Source organism: Astatotilapia calliptera, chromosome 5, assembly GCF_964374335.1.
Source record: "Astatotilapia calliptera chromosome 5, fAstCal68.1, whole genome shotgun sequence".
Lineage (NCBI taxonomy): Eukaryota > Metazoa > Chordata > Actinopteri > Cichliformes > Cichlidae > Astatotilapia > Astatotilapia calliptera.
Genome location: NC_137426.1, coordinates 4,751,049 through 4,766,046, shown reverse-complemented (window position 1 = coordinate 4,766,046; position 14,998 = coordinate 4,751,049). Strand labels below are relative to the sequence as shown.

Here is a 14,998-nt window from a genome sequence, read left to right as displayed (position 1 = left end):
TTTTATGAGCCTGGTTTGAATTGCAGAAAACTTTTTGTTTAGTTTTTTTCACAGTCTTGAAGTTTAAAATTAAAGGACTAAGGATGACACTTGCAAAGATATGCAGTTAGTGGGGTTAGGTTAATTGGTCATTCTAAATTGCCCATACGTGTGAATGTGGGTGTGAATCTGATGGTTGTCTGTCTCTAAGTGTTGGCCCTGCGACAGACTGGCGACCGGTCCAGGGTGTACCCACCTCTCGCCCTATGGTAGCTGGGATAAGCTCCAGCGCCCACGCGACCCTGTAAAGGATAGGTGGAAGAGAATGGATGGATAGATGGTAAAAAAAATGCACTTTGCAAGCAGAGCTCTTCTTTCCTGTAACAAGAAAAGAGGCCTCTTGCCTGTGTTTGAAGAAGAACATAGATAACGCCTTAGTCTGTGGCTGCACGTGTGATGGTTTTAGAGGATAACCATGAGGACAGTTTGATGTTAACATGTGAGGTGAGCAGGTGAGTACTCTCTAACACCAGGAAGTGGCTGCATTAGCACTGCTCATGAAACAAAGATTTGACCTACTCTGGGAAAAGCAAAAGCCTACTGACTCACTGATACACTGACACGCTGACCCACAGACCCACTGTTTGCTGTTTGCCACTAAGTCCCTAATCCTTTACTCCACTCACAATCCCGAAAATCCTCTAGGGAGGGTTAAGGTGTCCGTCAGACTTGTTCCCCCCACCCCCCGCAGTGTCATGACAGGACAAGACGGTAAGAAACTCTCCCACACACTGTCCTTTCTCCCAGCAGACTTTCAGGCAAACAGTAAACAACACTCAGACATCTACTCACAGTAATGATCGCACCATATACTAACTATGCTTTGACACACTGTTTTACTGTCCATTCTAAGATTCTTGAAGGAAAGTGTCTGATTTATTTGACCTGACTTGTCAAATCAAATCTTTAAAGAGGTCAGATTTAATTTTGCAATATGACACTGGCCGGCTGACTAATAGTGCAATTTATTATTTCAGGTATTTCATTCTTTTGTACATGTACGTACATGTCTTGGTAATTGCTGATACTTATTAAACAGCAATATCAAAACTTGACTTAAACATAAAAGTGAGCATTAACATGTCCAATGGGTATACAAGCTGTAAAAGGACAGAGTACAAAAACATCTTATTACTTGTCAAATCTGTTTTGTAAATCTGTTTTTTTGCATTCAACTGAAGTTATATCTTGATAGTCATTTTAGATGGGCCTGTGTCTTCTGTGTTGCCTGTGTACTTCAATGTACAAGTACAATGTACAGAGCACTCAAATAACTCCTAAATCCACAGGATGATCCCATTACATCAGGCCTAGTTACCTCTTTTATCTCTATGTGTTACATCAGTGTGTTACATTACTTTGACTTGTTGGGCACAGTCAAAGAGGTCATTCAACAAAAGTTTTCTCTGAATAAATTAAATTAAAAAATTAAAGATAATTTAATCGATCATGCCATCCCATTTATAATAGATAAAAAGAAGCAGAAATGCTGTCACATTAATAGGTCACATAAAAAGACTGTAGCTGTTCAAAAGTCTTGGACCAATTTAGTATTTCGGTGTGTTTGGAACGTCACTGTTTTTTGTTTTTCTTCTTCTTTTTAGCGGGGTCATACTAACTTAGAGAAAGTAATGGGTCACACACTGGATTATCTTTTCTAAAAGTCATTAGAGGTTAGAGTGCAGAAGAGATCCACCTGAAATTTTATATAAACATTTAAGTTAGCCTACATCATGCATCAGCTGTCTTATTTGCACCACTCCATATGACACATAACAATGCAGCAATACAGACTCGCTACATTTCATTATCTTAACTGCCTATCAGGGTTGCTTTCAGACGGGTACTGGTGAGCTGGAGCCTACCCCAGCTGTTACAGGGCAAGAGCTGGGATGAAGGGACTATGGGATAGACTCAAAATATTTATACCTGAAAATGCTAACTTAAGTATTTTAATTACATGTAAATTTAAACATAATTTTGTTTCATAAGTACAACGTAAAATGTTAAATTTATTAGTAGGGATGGGTACCGGTATCGGTTCTGACATAAACGGTAGTAACCAGACCGAAAAGCAGGGCACATTTCGGTGCTTTTTTTTCCTGAGCTGTGATGCACTTTAGATTGTAGCCAATCATTTTACGTTTCCGAGGATAGTAGGCGGGTCCAGGTACGTACGTTCTTTTAGAGCAGAGCTACAGATTAAAAACGCCCAAGGCGAAGCGGTCAAAAGTCTGGCTGTACTTCACAGCAAAATATGCAAACTCAGCAGCAACAAGTGCTTTAAGCTGATACTGTGATACTGTCAAAGGAGGTAACACCTCGAATGTGATGAAACACCTGGCGAAGCATAGAGGTTTTTTTAAAAGCCGAAAAATGCGCCGTATTTGATAGCTTGCTGCGAGACCTCACACCGTGCACATCTACTGCGGGTGTGGTGCCTGTTAACAGACCCGGAGTTAGCAACATCTCCCAAGAACCCGAAGAGGAGAGTCCTGGCCCCTAGCCCTGCCAGTGTAGCAGAAATGATGATGATGGCCGCAGCATCATCTACTCTGCGTGTTGTTCGGGTGCAATTTACGTTGAGTAGGCTAACCACGTTATTAAATTAATGCATCTAAGGTGAACTAGCAAACACCGTCGTAGTTACATGCGGCTGTCTTCTTGTTTGATGGCAGATACTCCCTTCACCCTGGCTAAAAAGGCTAAAATGACCAAAGAAAAAGTGTAAAACAGTTAAACATGAGAGGTTTTTGGACAAAGTTTGTGTTTTTTCCATTGTTTAAGCACTGCTTCCAGCCAAGAGTGATACCATATATGCCCCATAGCTGCAGAAAAGGCTAACATTGTTATCTTTTTACAAAAAAACAGCTGAACATGAGAGGTTTTTGGACCAATTTTGTGTTCTCCATTCTTTAGGCACCGGTTTGAGCACCGTTTAAGCACCGGCACCGTTTCAAAAGTACTGGTTTGGCACCGGTATCGGATAAAACCTAAACGATACCCATCCCTATTTATTAGAACTGTATAAAAGAAATTTACTTGGTTGATATACATTCAGTTTACATCAGGCATATTTTCCTCAATGATTAGTTATGTAAATAAATAGACCTTCAATTTGATATATTTCAGATATATTTTACTCATGATTATTGCTTCATGCTTAGGAAGGCCAAGAACCATTTTTGGAGTGCATTTCGTCCAAGTATGTCCTAACAAAAGTAGAAAATCTGTCAGATAATGAGGCATAATGAGCACACAGTGTGATAACGTCATAGACTACAGGCCTCCCGAAAGACCACAAAAAAGGGTCACAGAACTTCAAAATAAAAAAATGCAAAATGTGTTGTTTTTGTATTAAAATGGGTTGCAGAAATGGCACAATCTTAATTTTGTTGCTACTAGTAACCTAAAGAAGAAAACTACTAATTTAAGATTAACAAATCTTAAATTGATTTTTTAAATACCAAATTATTCCAAAACATTTTTAAAATTTCATATAAAATGTGTGCTCATTTAAAAGTTCCAACAAATTAACTGGAAGTTTTTTCGCTGGCATAGTTCCACTGTTTGCAAAAGTCAACATCAGACACAAACTTTCACTCTTGGTGGCGTTGTTTAAGTGATGAGTCTGAGGGTCATTCATTCAGATATACTACAGAAATCCAATTAAGTCAACCCCTACTTTGCTGTGATCGTGCTCTTCCCTCTGTCACGTTTCCGCCAAGAGTCAAAAAGTCCAACGTACTGAACTCTGCACAAACAAAACAATAACAGGAGAAGAGGTCTGACTTATTACACACAACAAAGCCTTTATTTAGAGCTACATTTTACACAAATTCAATTAACTAATTATTAAGAATTAATATTTATGAGGTATTCTCTTTCAAATCTTTGAGGGAGCAGATTAATAAAAATATTATACCTGGAATCAGAAATAAGTGCAACCTCTCGCTTTGCAATGTTCTAAAATTGGCCCCAATTAGAAGAACAGATATGACTGGAGGGAATACTATCTGCTATAAGTGTTATTTAAAGTTTGGTCAGGAGAGGGCACTAGACTTGTTGTTTGTTTGTATGCGTCAGTAAGCAGTACTGGCAATGAAGATGGGAGCTAAATCTACAGCTATTCAAGGCATTCCTTAAAAACGCTCCTTGTAATGTTGTGATTAAGTTCTACCCTGATGCCAAACACAGCTGGGACCACAGAAGAACACTGGATGGGAAACATTTTATGCATCTTCTTTAGAAAAATGTTGCCGAGTCTCTGCTGTAAAGGAATCCAGTACACTATTAAGGAAAGACACCCAGCACCTGAACCATATTCCACGGAATTGCACAACTACCCAAAGGACACAGCTATTTCAGTCCTCGTTTCAAATGTTAGCATTTATTTTTTGTTAATTATAGGGTGGAAAACACACACAAGGTTACTTCTAGATGTCTGACTTCTGACAATGTAATGAGCATATCACTGTAATGTGTCTGGGCATGCCAAAGTAGGATTTTTCTAGTTAACTTTAGTTTTATGAGCGATTAGGCAGCAGTGTCTGCAATACAAGCCTTTGCTTGTTGGTAAAAAAAAACAAATGCACTATCGGAGAAGTAACATTTCCTTAATCAAAGAGGTAAATCAGAAGCGCTGATGCCTTGCAAACACTTGGGATGTTTACTGTCCAGTTTGCATGGTGCAAATGGTTTTTTAGAGCAGAATGCAGCAAGATGTCAGTGTGACATAGAGGCTGATGTGATTTTGGGGGCACTAAAAACCTAGGCCTAAGACAAAAGATGCAGGAGTTCACCAGAACACTGCTTTTTTCCCTTGCCAGAAAGGTCTCTATAAGCCTTCTCTCCAGCTACAATAGAAGGATAATAGGCGCTAAGCCTGAAGCAAATCAGTGTGTGTGCCAAAATTTCTTGTCTAAACATATTTAAATGGGCACATTATAAATGTCTATCAGTGATATCAGTGCTATTCTTTGTACCTATCAACAAGAAACATGTCTATACTTCCTAAAGACACTTACCTGACAGCTTACATTTTTGACCACAAAGACCACCCAACATCAAGACAGCACCACGTTGTCGACCATCTTTGGCATCATCTAAAGTTGAAATAACATGAGATGCATTGATACAAACAAACACTGTACAGATATGTGGATAAAAAGTAACAGATGTACTCATGTGTTTCCTCAGCCACACATGAAAGCCACTTAGAGACAATTTAATGATGATGCATAAAAATGTGTCAAGACCTAGGCTCAAATACTACCTCAAACACAAATGTGAAAAACATGACAAGTGCTGAAAGTGGTCCTGACATATGGGCTGTTTACAGTTTAGTAAGCAAGAATGTCATTGTCAACAAGAAAAAAGGTCATGGATGTTGGGTGCCCTTGTTTGTGTCTGTTGTCTCTTCAGCTGAATAGCTATGAATCTTGGCCGTGCTGACCACTTACGCATTTTGCAGTGTATGCAAACTCTTTGTAACATAGTAACTAACACTTCAAATGACATGACTGACACACAACCTTCAACATAAATATATTCTTTCACATACCTTGCTTGAACATTTCTTGCTTGAGACTTTTGGAAGCACCTTTCTTGTCAACATGTACATGGGATGTGGGGGTACAGGTAGAACCTTGGAAAATGGTTCCAGAGACAGCCATCAACAGTTTCCCAGACTAGTTTGAGACACTGCAACAACCAAAATGAGAAAGTCGTAAACATGCATTACAGACTTGCCCCTCAACCCAGACAGAAAGAAGAGTTTGAGATACTGCAGCTGAGGAATGACATTCCTGATGCATCTCAAACATCTTTGCCCATTTCTGCCATGGACCGCCACAAATGTGGTCTGAATACTGCCAGGGGAACTTATTTACATCACAAATAGTTACAAGCCAAATGGCTTCCCTCAGTTCTTCCCAATCTCATGCCAATATTTTCTCTATCGTGTGTCTGAGTCATTTGAATGTGGGCACAGCAGATCTCAGGTAAGTGTACCTGGAATAAGCCCTAATGAGCAAGCCAGTTGGTAACACCCAGCAGCCCCTTTGGGAGTAACTAAATACAGGTCAACAACAGTGCTCTGGTGAAGACCAAATGTCTTTGACCAAAGCCAAAATATGAAACTTGTCAGCTGTTCCTCATGGTTTGTGTAAGTGCTGCCGGTCTACCTTTGGGCATTCAACACCGGAACTATAAGACTTTGGTTTAGAACAGAAGCTCGACCTCCTGGAAATGAATGTAACGGAAAAGCAGATCCTTCTCAGAGAATAAATTCGGTCAGCAACCATTTTTTGCACATTCTACAAAGTTAGGTGACAGTGTTAATAGCTAGTGAAACTAATGTGGCCCTCTGGCTTACATTGGATCAATGAACAAACATTTATTTTGGCTCCTCACCAAATGGAACATCTCTTTCTCGGCAGGTACATTCAGTTGCTGACAACTCATTGGCACAAGAATAAACAATATTTCTGCCACTAATCTTTTCTTTTAAGATTTTTGACAAAAAAAGGTGACAAGAGAACAATAATATGTTTGAACATAAAACCTGGACCATAATGTGCCTTCTCCAGAATAGCCTGAAATACCTGCTTTATGTGACTTGACAGCAAAACACACCATGAATATAATGATAATTAGATTAATCCCAAATTTCAAACATCTACCAAATATACAGATAACTTTACCAAATTATACTGCAGTGTATCAAGTCCTACTAACATGCCCAGTCTCCTGAATTGCTGTGGAACCTCTACAAATTGTTGGTGCATTTCATTTTTTAAACCAGGGGTCTTTAACTAAAATGAGCTGTGGGCCACTTTAGTGTTCAAGTAGTACAAACAACAACAACAACAACAAACAAACAAACAAGAAAACACCCACAAATATTTCCAGAAATGTAGTGTTTTGTTTGTTTTTTCACATTTCAAATATTGTATAACAAGACAAAACTGCAAATGTGAAAGCAATTTTTTTTTCTCACTCTTAACTAACTGAAGCCTTTCATTGAACTGCAAATTAAACAAACTGGTACTCTCTTTCTGGCCGAACACGTGGCAGCACTTCTGCTATAATTTTCTTTGTATTAAACAAAATAAAAATGCAGATATAAGTGTACACATTCGTTTTTGACACGTAAATATACGGGCCACAAGTAGGGGTGATGTGGGCCGCAAGTGGCCCTCGGGCCGCGCGTTTGAGACCCCTGTTTTAAACTTTTGATTCCACTACAAACGGATCATTTAACCTGCAACTCCTAGTTTGGCCTCTGGGGACAGCGGAAAACAGCAATTAAAACACTGATACACTAATATTGATGCATCACCTTTAGTTGAAATGATGACAACAGCTCATTTTAAAGTGAATCAAGGCAATGATCAGCTTTAGCATTCGTTTAGAGTCATATCTCAGTGTGTCTTTAAAGTGTAAGTCAAGCTTTCACTTTACATTTCCCTTTGCTGATTCTAGATTGGAACAGCTCTGCTGCAGCTAAATGGATCAGCTGTGGACTAGGCTGATGCACATGACCACCTAAAGGAAACAGTGAAGTAAATGCAGACAAAAGTTCTGATTAGGAAAACGGCAATGAAAATTGTGAAAGAGTAAAGAAAATGTTTACAATTTCAGTATATATACAGTATGTGGCCAGTGGGAAGTGTAAAAGTCTTTTATATATACATATACATATATAATGTGTACTTTATGAGCACACCTCTGCCTAGTCCTGTCCTGTCTCACTTGGATGACTGGTTGACTATTAACTCAGATAATGTAATAACCATTCACAGCAGTGATGTCCTCCAGGCTCCAGGAGTCCAGGTCATCCTGTCTCGCTCCAGATTTGGCTCCTGAGCTGCTTAATGGTCACTGAGTTTTACTGGTATTTAGTCATAATTAGGTTTATGGTACTTAGTTTTTGAGGAAATCTGCCTACCATGGCTGAAATGAGAGCTGTACAAGTGAATGAAAGTAAATGTTGTGTGACAGAAAGCAAAAACACTGTGAGAAAGGCACCATTAATTTCTACAGACCTGAGGAGAACTGTAGAGTTAAATGATTATTCACTGTGGGTGTCTCGAGACACTACCCCTACAGTGTTCCTGATCCATTGTTTTCATGATCCATTGTTAGTGTAAACATACTGATTGATCATGTTTTAAGTATCCTAGTGTTTATTCCATGTACAACCACTACTGTTTAGTTTATAATAACAAGAAAAGAACATCAGTAAGAGGTCAAACTGTGACCACAGGATCCCCCAAAGAGTGTTGCTGTTGGAAAATACATAAATGCTCTTACTTTATTAAGAACATTTTTCATGGGCAGAGACAACTGTATAAAAACTCAACTTGAGAAACTGGGAAAACAGCAAAGTCGGAGAAATGATTGACTTTGTGTCATTTTCAGCCGGAGCTTGAGCTGTGTGTGGTGGTCTTCCACAATGAGTTTTTGATACAGCCATCAGAGGGAGCCAAACTCATCACTGTTTTATTCTAAACACAACGAATGAAAAATATGTGGGAAAACGTAATTGTGGAGAAAAAAAATCCCACCTTTTTCAGATTCTGAATGAAACTTTTCAAATACATCTTCAGATTAAGAATCTTCTACGATTCTGTAAAGCAGGTGGGTTGTGAGAAAGTGTTTCAATGAGGACAGGGGCTGCTGTATTTAAGTAGTCTGTGATCCAGCAGGAACTTGCATCAGCACAGCTCAGGGAATTAATGTCACAGTCCTCACTGTTTCACCTTAACCCACACTCAGGTCTTACCACACTCAGTTTCCTGTGGAGACCTAATTCTGTCAGATACAACTAAACAGAATCCATCCAATCAAGTTCTTGTACACAAGCTTCTCAGGTGTGTATCGTCACAGCTTAAAGATAAGTAAATAAGTAAATGGCGCAGTTTGTTGGTGAAATATTAAAAACAAAGCCATTTACTTGGGTAAATTAGGTCAGTACGTTTTAAACTGAAAGACACAAAATGTAATACAAGAGCAAAGCAGGCTCCTTTCTTTGATCTTCTTTAACTGATTACATTGAAAACACAGATGCAGCTACTCATGCTAAATGTGGATATTATCCTTTCACTTAGCTGCTACATCCAAGCATCTACCCATGCTCATATCCATCCACCCATTTTCTTCTACCTATCCAAATCAGGGGCGTTGGAGCTTATAACAGCTCTCATATGGTGAAAGACGGGGTAGAGAAGTCTGTCACAGGCTGATTTAGTTGATAGACCTTGGAAAAATGAAAAGTTCATTACAAATCTTTATGTGGAGCAGCACAGTGGTGTGGTGGTTAGTACTGTTACCTCACAGCAAGAAAGTCCTGAACTCCAAACTAGTATCTGGCTGGATTTGCAGAAAAAAAATCAATAGATGGAAGTTTTTTATGTGACATTTGAATCCATACATACCCATCCCACAACATAAAGTGTCATCAGATTTCCTCTCCTGATTCATAACTGGTGGAACTTGTAGATCTGCAACACTGAAACATAACAGTTCAACATTTGACTGAACATGCGACACAACGGCTGTAAATATTTTTAGTAATTTCACAAAATTGTGGGTTAAGCAGCATATCTGAAGTTCTCTTTGTCATCTCATTCATTGAGGTAAAAGGGGAATGTAATCATCCATTGGGTCACTTAAGATAAGTGATAAAAGCATACAGTGTGTTTTATGCACAAATTAAAAATATTAGGAATATAGGGAGCATATGTACACAAGTTATACCTTATCCTACTAAATGATATCACCCTCCATATTTTTATAGATTTGCAAGTGTAAATGGTGTGTATAGGACATTCTTGGTGTTTCCCGGTGTTTTGGTTTGCCCTGTTTTCATCTTTTATAATGCTGCCCTCTGGTGACCGTCAGTCAAATAAGAGAAAAAGTCTTCGTTTTCAAAGTGAAATGTCTCATAAAGGGAAAAAATGAAAACATTTCACACTTCATCATTATCACTGTTTACAAAATGATTTAGTTTCATTTAATTAATCTACATTTGAATAGTGAAATAATTTAAATTTAAATTGTTTTCATTTACTGTTATTTAGATTCATATTATTTAGTAACAACATTTATATGAAGAAATATACTTCACATAGCAAGAAAGAAAAGAACTGTTTATTATAATATATATAAACTGCATATTCATATAATGATGTGCTGTCCTTGTTTTATCTATTTAATATCAGTTTTTCATTTGCAACCTTTATCAAAATCAGAGTAAAGTAAAAAAAAAGTTATTAAACTTTTGAAGTTTTAGTAATTAAACACAAAAATACCACAAATAATTCAAATAACGCAAATAATAAAATGTCTTCATTGAATTTGTTTAAATTGTTTTTCAGTTTATTGAAAATGCATTTAAACAGGTACTTTGCGTTAGTGTCTAATGACTAGTTAGCTAATGACTATCAGCCAGTGCTGTAAAATGTTTATCATCCACGCCTCCATGACTTCATGTTCTTACTTGATCTGCTATATTATGTATTCATTACTCTGTAAGCAGAGTTCCCTTTGTTGTATATTAAAATCTACTGTTAGATAGATTAGGTAGATAGAGATATAGGCAGTAGCAAAACACTGTAGACCTCAGATAAAAGAAAACCAAACCAAAATTAAAACAGAAATCTTCAGCATATTATTTTTTTATGCAATTCTAACAAAAAACAACAAAACCTAAATAATATAGGTGATACAAATTGGGAAGATTTGGCTAAATTGCAGAAAACAAATTTATCATTTAGTTTAAATAACTAATACATCTCGAATACTCTGCTGTATCTTTTATGACAAACACACACACACACACACACACTGGCCTTGCAGCTGCAGTCAAAGAGACTTTGGCTGTTGCATTGGCTTCTTTGTAAAACCATACCTGGGGAGGCGTTTCCTGATTATTAACTTTAGATCATTTATACCTGAAATAAAAATCTGATTCCAAACTCTGATGCCGATCTCCAGCTCGCACCGTGCACAAGCTGGACTGTAACATAAACTTGTCCTCCCACTGTCCCAGAGGTGATCCCAGCCTTACTCTGGGAGTAACTGGCTGACTGAGGATGTTTGTCAGCCAACGTGTCTAACCTGAGCCTTGTTGGCTAAAAGCTCGTGTTCATGTGCAAGCATGTGTTTAGTCTTTCTTTTCTCTTCTACCCACCTGGCATGGTCTTCTTTGTGTTTGCATATTTACAACAGACTCCTGATGATGCTGACTTCTACATAGTTTATACTTGTTTACAGTTTATTATACTTTTAATCAATTCATAATTTTATTTGATTTATATATTTATATATTTATTTCCCATGTTGACTTCATACATTTCTGTGATCATTTGTGATGAATTGTCTAGAAGGAGCTACAGAGGGGTTTAACAGGTATACTAGTCTAACAATAATAATAATAATCTATGCATGTCAAAACACTTGGTTTAAGATTCATCCCTTTCTAGACAACAAGATGATATTTAATCAATGCAAAACTCTAACTGTATTCACTGTACTTAAATAAGCCCATTTAAACATGGTTTTATTAGTATTCATGCATGTAAAATATTTGCACTGATGTTTCGGATAAACTGACTAATTGATTGGTCTCTGTTTAATAAAAACTGATCATATATATATATTTGGAATTGACAAATCAGCTGAACAAATGCATTAAAGAAATGTTGTAAAACAGAGAACAATGGCATTTTTCTGCACTCCAGTGGAACTACTGTTGCTATTTAATCTATGCAGTAATAAATGCTGCAGATTTGACAGCAAACGTGGTCCCTGTTGTTAATATGCATTGTAAAAACCACTACACTAAATTCACCAGCCATTAGATCTCTTGATAAACACTGCAAGACCTCTGTGCAGCACTTACCTCTTCCACTGCAGTGACTGAAGGCATACTGTTCCTCCTCTCATGTTGCTTATCCCCTGCAGTCCTTCTTCTCCAGTTTCCCCCTCTCCAGTGTGCAAGGGCCTGGTGCAGACACAGTGCACCCTTATATGCACTACCTGCATAGCTGCAGTACTGTCAGCCCGGGACCCCGGGCCAATGGGAATAAAACATGTGCAAAGGACCATCTGCAATGGAAAACGAAATCCTGTAAAAGATTTGGTGGATTTTGCAGCACGGGGTAATGGCGTCCAGCTGCCTTGGGTCTTAGTGACAGATGCTTTCTCTCCCTCTCACTTGGCTAACATGCATGCTTCTCTGTTTCCTCCAGTGAGGTTAAATACTTAAACGGCTTCATTCAAGATGCTCCTTAACTCTGCACACATACAGCACTTTCTTTAACCTTCAACACACATTACAATAAAGATGTACTTTATGATGTAATTAATTTAGTAATGTTTGCACTTCATGCTTCATGCTATGTGCATATTCTCATTCATATATATAAAGATATATAGATAGGTATAGATATATGTAGATATAAATATATTACACAATAATAGATGATCAAGTAAACCTAAATATCTCAGTCACGCATGTAATTATGATCCACCAAACTGTATCTATTGATTAAGGACAGTGAAAGACTTTAACAGACTAACGTCAGGTTTCAAGAAAACAACCTGATCAGTGAAGCAGCATCGTATTTACAGCTCTCAGTAGTCACCTGAACTGAAATGCCATAGCTGAAAGCTTCTTCTGTACCTACACCACAGTACCAACATTGTTTCTAATCCATCTGTTGATGTAAGCTCTATATGAGCTTTGAAGGCAGGCATCTGTAATTTTAATCCCTGTCCCATACACATTTCTTTTTCAGCCAAATTTGGGAACTTGTTGGGGTCGGTTCTATTACAAATCTCAGCTAGACTGCCTCTCTGAAGACATTGTATCATGCTATATTACACCCATTTCCATAATGTTACATGCAAAAGGTTAAAGGGTCAACAGACTATGTCCTTAAGGTTGTAAAGTCTACCAGTGTCATACTAATGTATATTTTCAGGGTTCATCCAGCTGTCAGAGAATAGCTTTGTATTAGGTTATCTATGTAGTACTATTCACTTATTTTGACTTGTTTGTCAGATTAACACAATGCAGATACACAAACACGTTATTAAGACATCTCAAAAATACTTTTCTAAAGTGCGTCTGTGATTTGTCTTGTTTTTCAGTGACTCACAGTGAGTGATTCAGTAAGACAAGATTTACTTCTTCACTTTTAATCCCATCCATTGATAATCTCAAGTGAAGGCAGTGTTGGATTCTCCCTACAATCAGATTAAGCATATGGCTCCAGCATCTGTGAGCTAATTTACAGCCAAGCGTTCCCTGCTTGGCTGCTACAGCAGCAGATATGTTAGGACTTAAGCCGACAACTCTCATTGACAAAATCTGATTTAACCGCTGGCCGTATGCTGTCAAAGGATGCCGGGCTGGTACGGGTCACCAACTGTTCAGACTTTGACTCAGCTTTCATTGTTTCCTCACAATAAAAATGCAGTTATTTCCTCAGACAGGCAGAAAGAGCTGCTATCAGTGATATGCTCAACAGTGATCCACCAGCCTGAAAGGTAATGTATAATCAGTTGAATAAACATTTTAACTTAAAATTTTCTCTTATAATTACTACTTCTAGATTATTTTCTACCAGTGTATTGTAAATTGTGTCTCTTACATCATCAGCTGCAAAATGTATGTAAGTTGGAACACTGTGCAAATTGTTGGTCTGGACTATGATCCAAGTGGTTTTAGCTATTAAAGATACTCTCTAGCTTTTAGTCCCGTTTTTCAGTTTAATCATTTTTTTTTCACCACGTACAAAAGACAAGTTATTAATATGAAGGCCGATGTGGGTTATCCTGTGAAACTAGTCTAGTCGAATGCTGTAACCATGTATGTTTCTTAGCTTCCATGTGTTGGTGGTTAAGGTTTTAGGAACTCAAACACAGAGAAGCATTGACATAATGTATAATGTGTGACCGTTAACAATACAAACCGCAAGAAACACAAGCTTTTATCCAACCTTAGGACGACCTTAAATGTCATGTTACTCAGCTACAGATACTTTATGATTCAGGGAGTAAGCACTCTTTGAAGTGGCATTAATCATAGAGATGCTCTAGCAGAGTAAGAGTCCAGTACAAGTGTCCGTGGATCATTTGGACTTTGATATGACAACACACAGCGTAAAGGTTTCTCAGTGACTGACCATTACTGACCTTTTCTGATAGCCAGATTATTAAAACAGCATCTTGAGGTCTACCAACAAGCATGAAAGTAAAGCCAGACTTTCTACTTCACTGTAAGCATGTAATGTCCAGAAATATTCAATGAAACTTTTAACCTGATAATTACGTGACTGAAGGTGCTGGAATTTCACCACTTTCAGGGAAGTAACAACAATTTTTACTTTAAAATTTACAGCTTTGTTCTTTTGATTGGTTTTTAAAGTGGGGGCATTTCTGCATACAACGACACGATGATATCACAGATATTTATCACCAAACTCTCCCTTTCAGCTCCATGCAGACCTCAATCATCCTTGTGCTTTCCTGTCTTACAGGAAAATGGTAAATATTGGCTTTATTAAATATTACTTAGATATATCATAATTGATTTATCACATAAATGCTGTTAATGCAATCTGTATGACAAAACTTTATGAATGAATACATGGACTGAGTGTGGCAGGACAACATGCTGTAGTTTGGGGACAAAATGCTAACCATGCACACCGTCTTCTGGCTCAACATCAAAGTTCTCATTTTGTACAGTGTGCAGACAGAAACATGCCAGTGTCGTTTATACGCACAGAAACTGTGAAAGCAGTTCGTGCTCACAGCTGAAATAATACTAACTGATTCCAGGTTTTCTGCATGTCAAACTGTTTCCTTAAACAAAACTTTTTCTATCCACCGATAAGCTCATTATAGATTAAAATCATTGGAGACTTGGCATGTCTCTACAAGA

General features: G+C 37.8%; 1 long non-coding RNA gene across 1 annotated transcript; it reads right to left on the bottom strand.

The window, feature by feature from the left end:
• Positions 1-209: 209 nt before the first annotated feature.
• LOC145428830 (uncharacterized) lies at positions 210-12,110 on the bottom strand. Its single transcript, XR_013909156.1, has 6 exons — positions 11,948-12,110; positions 9,480-9,553; positions 5,603-5,742; positions 5,067-5,144; positions 3,725-3,793; positions 210-281 (listed from the first exon to the last, which is right to left on the bottom strand). It is a non-coding gene; the product is annotated as an uncharacterized LOC145428830 (long non-coding RNA).
• Between the last annotated feature and the right edge of the window lie 2,888 nt (positions 12,111-14,998).